We start from the raw sequence: 10,920 nt of genomic DNA, 5'->3' as shown, positions 1-10,920 counted from the left end.
GAGAGAGAGAGAGGAAGAGAGAGAGAGGGGAAGAGAGAGAGAGGGGGAGAGAGAGAGAGAGAGAGGGTGATGCTCACGAGGACACTTCCATGGTTAGTGTTAGCTTAAGAGTTGTTTAGTGTTAGTATCACCTGGGGGTGTATGTAGAAGAAGAAGGGGGTGCTGTTTAGCTGTGCCTCATCCTAAACTCAATCACCCTTTTGCAAGAAATGCAAAGATTATGGCATGTTAAAGACTGTCTTTGCTTGCACTGCAATTAATTTTAATATGAAATCTGTTTCTTTAGACATTAATACTTCATTTTCGCATACATTGAGTTCATGTAACACACACATTCATACATCCCACATGTGAAACTAATGCATGAGTTGTTGTTGTTAAGTACCTTGGAGTCGCTTCTGACTCATAGTGACCGTGCACAGGGTTTCCAAGGCTTCAAATCTCTTTGGGAACAGAAAGCCTCATCTTTCTCCTACGGAACGGCTGGTAGTTTCAAACTGCCGACCTTGAGGTTGGCAACCTGATTCGTAACCACTATGCTACCAGAGCTCCATAATGCATGCGGGGTTTGTGCAATAAAACCACTAAAACCACATACCCACTGCCATCAAGTCAATTCCAACTCATAGCGACCCTCCAGGACAGAGGAGAAAAGTTCCTTAGGATTCCCAAGGCTGTATATCTTTATGGAAGTAGATTGCCTCATATGTCTCCTGAGGAGCTGTTTGTGAGTTTGAACTGCTGACCTTGTGTTTGAATCAATGCTTAGCCCACAGTGTCACCAGCAAACTATACAGGGCACACATTATTTGTGTGAAAATATGTGAGGTTGTAGAATAGTTGATAATTCCAGAGAGAATACAGATAAATATATGAAAACATTAAGGAACCACTCACACAGACCCATGTTTGTTTGTTTTCTTTCCTGATACACTCACCTGTATTGCCCTTCTTATATCATCCAGCCCTCCTTCATCCATTCATTAATCCACTCATCCTGTCCATCCATCCTTCCATATATCTACATCTATCTGTTTCCATCATTGATCTATTTACCCTAGTTCTACCCTTCCCTCAATCTATCTTTCTGTTCATCCATCCTACCATATATATGGAGCTCTGGTAGCGCAGTGATTACAAATCAGGCTGATAACCTCATGGTCAGCAGTTCGAAACTACCAGTGGCTCCATGGGAGAAAGATGTGGCGTTCTGCTCCCGTAAAGATTTACAGCATCGGGAACCTTGTGCAGGGTCACTATGAGTCGGAACCGACTCCACAGCACGTAACAACAACAACAACAACCATATATATAATCATCTATACTTTCATCCTTTGAGGAAGATATAATAATGCCTTGAGAGTATGGTGCAGTGGTTAAGAGGACAGACTCTAGGAAGAGATTATGAGTTCAAATTCTGGGTACATCATATAGTTTCAGTGTTAACCCTGAGCTTGGTTTTATGTGTCCCTTTCCAGTGTAAAATGGGGTTACTATAGTGCCTACTGTATAAAGTAGTGTTAGGATTTCATGGTACAATCCACGTCAGATGCTTGATAAAGTACTTGCCACAGAGGAAGATTTCAATCAATATTAGCCACCACGGACTGCCAGAAGAACAAACAAATCTGTTTTGAAAGATGTACAGCCAGGATGCTCCTGAGAAGCCAGGCTGGTGAGACTTCATCTGTCATATTTTGGATGTATTCTCAGGTAGGACATCGTGGTTGATAAAGCAGAGGATTAATGAAGAAGAGGAAGGTCCTGCTCAGGTGAAATTGACACAGGGGCTTCCGCAGTGCGTTCAAGCGTAGAAATGGTCACATGGATGGCTTAGGGCCAGGTTGTCTTTCATTCTGTAGGACATAAGGTAGCTATGAACCCACATGATGGCACCTAACAATAACACAACAACATCTTTGTCATTATTAGTACCTTTCTTACTCAGTAGCTACTTGTGAAAATCAAATATGAAAATATGTACTAAATACTTATGTACTAGCTATTGTAATTCAATTATAATTATAAATGCACTGATAAATGTATACCTACATATTTTGTTTACATTATTGATGGCTGTGTTTTTCAAAAACTCAGATTTAAATAGTAGCCTACTGGTTGAAAACATTGTACAGTACAAAAATGATCAAACAACTGTTTTAGTTGCAGTACTAAGTCGAATAGTGTCCCCTCAAAGTTCACATCTTTCCTAGATTCTCAGAATGTGGCCGTATTTAGGAGTAGGGTTTTATCAGTTTTCAGTTGTTAAGATGAGTCCATATTGGATTAGAGAGGGCCTTCATCCAATATGCCTGTTGAATTTATAATAAGAGCCAATAAGATACACAGTCTCAGAGATGGAAGATGGCCATGTGATACGACCACAAGCCAATGAATATCTGGAGCTACCAGTCTGGGAGAGAGAAAAAAAAAGTCTTCCCTAGAGCCTTCAGAGCAAGATAGCCTGACCAATAAGATGATTTTCTCTTCTAGGTTCCAAGACTATGAGCGAATACATTTATGTTTCTTTTCCTTTTAAGCCACTAGTGTATGGTTCTTTGCTACAACAGCACTAGGAAAGTAGTACAAATCTGTTTAAATCCTGTGACATTTCTGCTTTTATTAATAGTGTGTGGTTCCTTAGACTAATTGCTTTCAAGCTGAACAATATTGCCACCTTGCCCAGCAGAAGTTTGTACCAGTTTGTGTTTCCATATGGACGAGGCGTCCTGATTTTCTGCACTCTTGCCAACCTTATGTGTTCATCTCTGCAAACATTTGCCATTCCAGTAGACAAAACATGGCGCCGCTTCGCTGTTTTATTGCTTGCATTTGCTTCATTACCAGAAAAGCTGAACTTAACCTATGTTTTGCTGACCGTATTTATTTCTCTTAAGAAACAAGTTTGCACTAGGCTGCTCATTCTTTTCTTAATGACTCTGCCAGGCTTTAAAATTTGACTGCACCATAGCCAGAATCATAAGGATGGTGTGGGGCCAGGCAGTGTCTCATTTTGTTGTACCTAGGGGCACTATGGATTGGAACTGACTCCATGACACCCGGCAAAGATAACTGTGAGAATGTTCTGGAATGTGCTGTGGTCAAATTTCTGATTCTTAGACTCTATCTCTCTCTGTTCGTGATGATTTACAGTTTACTGTGTCTTTTTGGAGCCTTGTTGTGATGCTGTTGGATCAGCACTAGACTGCTAACTACAAGGTCAGCAGTTCAAACCTACCAGCCGCTCCTCAGAACCCTATCCTGGGTTACTGTGTGTTGGAACTGACTCAAACGTACGTAACAACAACACCAACTTTATTTTTTAAGTCAGTACCCTTTCTAGGTGAGTGTTGATGGATGTGAGTCCATTTTTAGTTGCCTTGGGACCTTCTTCTTCACATTCAGTGGGTCTGTTCGGTTTTTGTGGTGTTTTACTTGTCCTTCTAAATTTGAAGTCCATTCAGATCGTTGAAAGGAAATAAGAAGTAACAATAATAGGTAACTAATGCTTTTATTCCAAGGAGCTCTGGTAGCGTAGTGGTTACGAGTTGGGCTGCTAACCTCAAGGTCAATGGTTCAAAACTACCAGCCATTCCATAGGAGATAGATGAGGCTTTCTGCTCCCATAAAGATTGATGGCTTCAGAAACCCTACACAGGATCGTCACCAACACCAGTCCTTTTATTGTGCCTTGGTCGTGTCTGCTCTTGGTCCTGTATTCCTTATTCTTTTCTTTGAACTTCTTTTTACACTGTTTGCCTAGTACCAAGTCCCCTATAATCACATCAGTGCAGGCTATCCAGCCCGAGTTTTCTCTTACATTTGGTACTTAGAGTATCCACTTCGGTACTTTCTTACAGTATAGAGGCCATCAAAATCTTTCCTCTTATTAGCTACAGAAAAAGCTTGTTAAATCATGTCCCCAAGGATTCATTCATGGTCTAGCTAGTGCTAATGATAAATCCATTGCTAGTGAGTGGATTCCAACTCAGAGTGATCGTGTAGACATACAAGAACTTCCCCATCAGCTTGAGGACTAAGGTGCGCCTGACCCAAGCCATGGTATTTTCAGTAACGTCATATGCATGTGAAAGTTGGAGAGTGAATAAGGAAGACCGTAAAAGAATTGATGCCTTTGAGTTATGGTGTTGGAGGAGAATATTGAAAGTGCCATGGGCTGCCCATAGAACCAATAGGTCCGTTCTGGAAGAAGTGTAGCCAGAGTGCTCCTTAGAGGCCAAGATGGCCAAACTTCGTCTCTCATACTTTGGACATATTGTCAAGAGAGACCAGTTTCTGGAGAAGGAAGTCATGTTTGGTAAGGTGGAGGGTCAGAAAAAAGAAGAGGACCCCCATCAAGATGTATTGGACAAGTGGCAGCATCTATGAACTCAAGCGTGATAACAATAGTGAGTTTGGCCCAGGATCGGGCAGTGTTTCGTTCTGCTGTGCATAAGGTCGCTATGAGTTGGTACCAACTCAATGGCACCTAACAACAACAACAACAACATATGGTATCAAAGTTAGTAATCTCTGAAAGCAGACTGCCATACCTGTCTCCTGCAGTCCCACTGGTAGGTTTAAACTTCTGGCTTTTCAGTTAGAAGCTGGGTGCTTAACCACTATGCTACCAAGGTTCCTCTAGTCTAGTGCAGAGGTGGGGAAACTTGGCTGTAAAGGGCTGCATATAAATATTTCTTGGTTTGTCTGACAGATGGTCTCTTCTGCTAGTACTTGGCTTTGCTGTTGTTTCCAAAAAGTGCTACAGACAAGACATAAATGAATAAAGGCGACTGTCTTCCAATAAAGGCACTGTGGGATAAGTATCGAGTTGCCAACTGAAGGGTTGGCAGTTCAAACCCACCAGCTGCTCTGTGAGAGAATGGTGAGGCAATTCAAGTGAAGACTTACAATCTTAGAAGTTCCATATAGGCCCCGGTGAGTCAGAAACCATTCAATGGTGGTGCGTCTTGGTATGATGCTCTAGGATAAGCACTGGACTGCTAATCACAAGGTCGGTGGTTCAAGTCCACCAGCTTCTCCTTGGAAACACTGTACAGAGTCACTATGAGTCAGTACCAACTTAATAGCACTTAACAACAACAACAAAACTTTATTTGCAAAGACCAGCACGTGGTCCAAATGGCCCTGAGGTGTAGTGTGCATGCCCCTCATTGGTATGAGAGAGAGAATGAGGTATGAGGACGAGATCTTTTAACCAACCGCCAATAACACGACAGATCCCTCAGGACCTATGGGCTTGATCAGTGCACGGGGTCCCTTATGATGAAAAATGAAACTTGATGAGAAGTATGTGGGAAAGACAAACTCTGGGGAGACAAAGGAAATGCAGAATTCCCAAAGGGCTTACACTTGCAGGAGAGCCCAGCCCCCTCACCTCCTGGAAACAGCATGAATGTGGACCCCAGAGACAAACTATGGGGAGGATGACCCCCGTCCTCTGAACTGCATTTCTCAATGTTCACAGTTTCTGCTGAACATACTATTTGCTCTTGAAAGCTGGGGCCTCTCATAGTAATGATGGAAAGCTGTCAGAGAAGAGCATGTCAAATATTTCCCATTAGGAACTGTTCTTGTTAATATGTGCCCTTGAGTCAGTTCTGACTCATAAGGACCCTGTATAGAGTTGGCAAGGAGTGTCTGGTGGGTTTGAACCACCAATCTTTCAGTGATCAATCCAGTGCCACTCCAGGACTCCACCAGTAGAGAGTGGGCTAAAAGTGGTGAGCGTACACCCAGTCAGAGACTTAGAAACACCAGGCGACCCTTTTCCCCTTTGAGTTGTGGCTCTCACAGGTTCCATTGTATTCTCTAGGAAGAATGGAATAAAGGGGTATACTCCAGGTATGTTATTGATTTTGTCTTGACTAGACTTCTGTGGCATGATTTTTTTTTTTTAGAACTTTTTGTGTGATGGTTTACAGAGCAGATCATCAGTTTTACATTCAACAAATCATATACTTTATTTCATTACAATGATTGCAATTCCCTCCATGTACCAGCTGTTAGCAGTATTTACCTCTATTCAGTTTCATATTACATTCTCCTGGGTCTCTTACCACCTCCATCTTTCCTCCTCCTTGTTGGATACTGCATGCCCTGTCACCCATGTTGACATGTGTCTACCCTCTAGTCCTTGAATAATTTCCCCTTCACCACATCTGTAACCATCATGGATTGTGTCTTTTCTCTCTCTCTCTCTTTTTTTTTTTTTTTTACTTTCAACCAACCATACATTTTGTTTCATTTTATTGATTAAATTCTGTTCCCTGAAACAGCAGTTACCCTACTTCCACCATCTGACTTCTCTTTATATCTTATTTTTTTACAAAAGAACAAAGCTAAAAGTATTTGATGCACACATACAAAACAAAAAATATATATTCATTTAAATGTCCAAAGGGCACATTTTGCAAGGCAGCCTCCTGTCTGCAATCACACAGCTGTTCTCAGTTCATGGACCTAGAGTCCTCAGATACTCTATCTCTCTATGTATGGCTTGATTTTTTGAATTCCATGTTCCAAAAGTAGGGACAAATACGTCTTGGAAAAAGGACAGCCAGAATGCCTTTAGAAGTAAATATGACAAGATTTCATCTCATGTACTTTGAACATGTTAGGAGGGACCAGTCTCTGGAGAAGGATAATATAGTTGGGAGAGTAAAGTCTCAGTGAAAAGGCAGGAGACTATCGATGAGATGGATTGATACAGAGCCTGCAACAAATGGTCCAAACAGTATGTTGATAATGAGGATGGTGTAGGGCCAGGCCGTGTTCCGTCTGTTGCACAAAGTCACTGCCATTGCCTCATCCATCACAGATGGTTATTTTCATGACAAGCTTTGTCACTTCTAGGAGAATAAACACAGAGCACTTGAGCTGGGTGTGGTAAAGAGTATTGGACAGATGTGGGACTGAAAGGGCAGGGTCCGCTTGACTTCGATCCCACCCTTCTTCTCTGAGTGTTTAAAAGCCTCGTTTGCTAGATGAAGGGATGGACCAAAAGCAGAAGTCACAGATGGACACAAGCCCTGACACCTTGTCCCATTGTCTCTGACAGGCACTATGGTCAACCCCTGTGTACTTGTTGGTCACGTAGAGAGAATGCCTTCTCCACACGAGGCTCTCCAAGTGGCCACTTCTGGTCCATCCAAGCTGGAATCAAGGAGATGGGCCACGGATGATTCTGAAGGCCAGTCTCAATGGTAAAATCCTTCAGTTCCCTGAAACTCACTATCTGTTCCTAAATGGGGTTCCTTATTGCTTTGGACAGCAGCCCTGAAACACTGTCCATATGTCTTACTTTAAGGGCTAGAGAAGTACAAGGAGGCTTTTAAAATTTCTTGGAAAATTTCATTATCTTTGCATTCCATTTTCCACAAACATTTGGAAGGTCCTTAGTCTCGGCAGTTAAGGAGCTCTGGTAGTGCAGTGACTATGATTCAGGTTGCTAACCTCAAGGTCAGAAGTTTGAAACTACCAGAAGTTCTGTGGGAGAAAGAGACTTTCGCTCCCTTAAAGATTTACAGCCTTGGAAACCCTATGCAGGGTCATTATGAGTTAGAATGGACTCCACAGCACATCACCACCACCAATATCAACCGTTAACAGCAACAGCAATGATATCATTATAGGAGACTTGGTGGTGCAGTGGTTAAGTGATTGGCTGTCAGGTGAAAGATTGACAGCTTGAATCCACCAGTGACTCTGCTGGAGGAAGCTGTGGCTGTCGGCTTCCATAAAGATGGCAGCCTTGGATACCCTATGGAGCAGATCTCCTGTGCCCTTCCTTACAGGGTTGCTGTGAGTCAGAGTGAACTTGTCTGCAACAGCTTTGGTTTTGTAGTTAGGTCCCTGGGTGGTGAAAACAGGTGGTACTTATCTCCTAACTGTAAGGGAGACTCAAATCCACACTGGAACATCATGGACGAATAGGTCTATAAATCTGCTTCCATAAGGATTACAGCCAAGAAAACCCTATGGAGCAGTTCTGTTCTGTAACACATTTGAGGTTCAGTTGTAGATATCTCAACTCTCAAGCAAAAGAACTGGGTTTTGATCCCTGCCCATACACCTCTTAGGGTAGCCGTCAGCCATCTGACAGTGGAGGTTTGTGTGTTGCTAGGATACTGAAGAGGTTGCCTCAGAACTTCCCAATGAAGATGGACTAGAAAGAAAGATCTCATGATCTACATCTGCAGGTTAGCCAGTGAGGGTGGCGGAGGACTGGGTCCCATGTACATGAGTCAAGAGCTGGCTGTGACTATAAGGCAGCTAAGAACAGGTGTAGGTGAGCGACTGGAGATATAAACGCTACCAAATCAGATCATTGCATTTTGCCTGCTAGGTTAGGGGCAGTAGTTTTCCATGATCTGTCCTGTTATAAAACGTCTATCTTGAGCAAGCTGGGAGGTGTTTGTTTGTTTTTTTTCCATGCCCCCGAGTGTGGAACCATGGTGAGGGTGTTGTCAGATCCCCTGCCTTTAATGGGTTTTCCAAGTAAGAATTCCTTCTTTTGGTGGACCGTTTTGATAAACTGCTTCTTAGAAACACCATCAATGAGAAAGAGTCATTAATTGGGTGATTTTTCTCCTTAAACTTGTTTTTGCACAGAAAATAACTCCCATAGAAATCCTTGCGTTCCAAAAATATTCTGTGCATATTTAGATACTGTGATCTTGACAATCCTGTATCTCTTTTGAATGGATAAAACAGGAAGTTAACCAGGACACTTTTTGTGTCTGTCTGTCTGCTGGCTGTCTATCTGTCTATTTATCAATTTTCTATCTATTTATCTATCAATTTTCCTTGCTTAAAAAAAAGAAAAAAAAGCTGAAGATGACTAGCTCTCATTATAGCAATAAAATGTCAGATTATAGAGTTGAGTGGAGAGAAACATACAAATAGGGGAACAGGATGTGATTGGAGGGACATGAGTACCTATGATGTCTGCTATAGCAGAAGGAAAAGATGGACTGGGCGTTGGAGATCTTGCCACCAGCCAAAGCAAAGACAGAACACTCCAGGTCCCCAGCTCACACTGTCTATTAGACAGAACCATGCCAGTGGCTCTGACGATGCCTGTCTTTGGGATTGAGACTTGGCCACATTTCTGCAGTGGATCCTAACAAAAGAAGCTCCCGGGATGGAGTTGCCTCTGTTTACACTCTGTTTCAGTCTTGCTTTTGACACAAAACAAAGAGTAAACATTTTTCAAAACGTTAGTTCAATTTGAATGCCTTTCCCCTTCACATTAAATTTTAAAAGGTGTACAGCTAAAATATTATTAATCTGAGAGTATGGTTAGTTTAAGTTGTGGTGCTATAGGTTAAGCACTGGACGGCTAACCAGCAAGTTGACAATTCAGACCTACCAGCCGCTCCTAGGAAAACCTATACCAGGTCACTGAGTCAGAACTGATTTGAAGACCCTTAACAACAACAGCAAGTCCATATTAGAGCCTGTCATTTGTTGTTGTTAAGTGCCGCTGAGCCAGTTCCAACTCATAGCGACCATGTATAGGGTTTCTGAGGCTTTAAATCTTCTTAGGAGCTGAAAGCTTCCTCTTTCTCCCATGGAGCGGCTAGGGGGCTCAAACCACCAACCTTGTGGTTCCAATCCATTGCTTATCATTTTATAAAAAATTTAAATTATCCTTCTCTCACATTCTCCAGTCTTTACAAGATAGTAAATTATGAATTCCAGAGAAATTGTAGCAGTTCAGAAATGTAGCTCAGACCACCCTACTTTGTCTGTTTCTTTGATCCCCTCAGCCTCCTGATGTTGTCTCCCCACATCCAACCGCAACAGTAGGAAGATTGTTAAAATGACCCTACACACATTTTATCATTTAAGTCTTTGTCATGGGCCACAGACTCCCATAGGGAACATTTTTTTATATCCTAGAGGGATTTCTGTTATGACTGCTTTGATATCTTTGAGACTTCATGGTTTCAATACTACATGGACTAACAATGCTGACTCCAAAATGCAAAGCACTCAACACTCCACTGTAGCTCCACCACGTTCCCCAGTCTTCATGAGGTCTGGAGACACTGACCATTGGATGCCGACTCCAGGCACTGGGGATCAAAAGGTCCCCGAAATTTTGTTGGACATAGACAGAAAGGAATCACAGCATGGCTAACTAGTGATCTGAGAGGCTGGTCCAGAAGAAATCCTCAGTCCAGGAGATCTTGGCCAAGAGCCATCCGCAGCTGCCATTGCTCTCCTCAGGACTGAGCAGGACAGGACTCTGCAGAAGATAAATCCTTCCTCAAGGAGGCTAGGTTGTTCACTCATCACCACTTCAAGTCTCTGACTACTTGGGAGGCTTTGGGCTCAATGGCCCTCTCAAACCCCTTTATTCTTTGTTTCTTTCCTAGTTGTTGTTAGGTACCATGAAGCCGGTTTTGACACATAGCGACCCTCTACACAACAGAATGAAACACTGCCTGGTTGTGTGCCATTCTCACAATTGTTAAGTTTGAGCTCATTGCTATTGACACCATGTCTATACATCTCACTGAGGGTCTTCCTTTTATTCATTGACCCTCCACTTTGCCAAGGATGATGTCCTTCTCCAGGAACTCATCCCTCCTGATGGTATGTCCAAACAAAGTCTTGCCATCCTGACTTCTAAGGAGCATTCTGGCTGTACTTCTTCTGACAGCCCATGGTGCTTTTAATATTCCTCACCAGCACCACACTTCTGATGCATTGGTTCTTCTACAGTCTTCCCTATTCAGTGTCCTCCTTTCATAGACATATGAAGTGAATGACTTGGGTCAGGCACACCTTAGTCTTCAAACTGACGTCTTTGCTCCCAAAAACTTTAAAGAGGTTTTTGGTAGCAGATTTTCTTAAAATGTTACATACTTTGATTTTTTTTTTTTTTTT

At 42.5% G+C, this 10,920-nt stretch overlaps 1 protein-coding gene across 1 annotated transcript in view; it reads left to right on the top strand.

Annotated features, from left to right (window-relative positions):
* The window catches only part of CDH13 (cadherin 13), a 1,415,213-nt gene that overhangs the window by 302,838 nt on the left and 1,101,455 nt on the right, over positions 1-10,920 (top strand). The gene's annotated exons all lie outside the window — the stretch shown is intronic.

The sequence above is a fragment of the Chrysochloris asiatica genome, unplaced genomic scaffold (genome assembly GCF_000296735.1).
Source record: "Chrysochloris asiatica unplaced genomic scaffold, ChrAsi1.0 scaffold00037, whole genome shotgun sequence".
In the NCBI taxonomy this organism is placed as follows: Eukaryota; Metazoa; Chordata; class Mammalia; order Afrosoricida; family Chrysochloridae; genus Chrysochloris; species Chrysochloris asiatica.
This window is presented reverse-complemented; position numbering and strand designations above follow the sequence as displayed.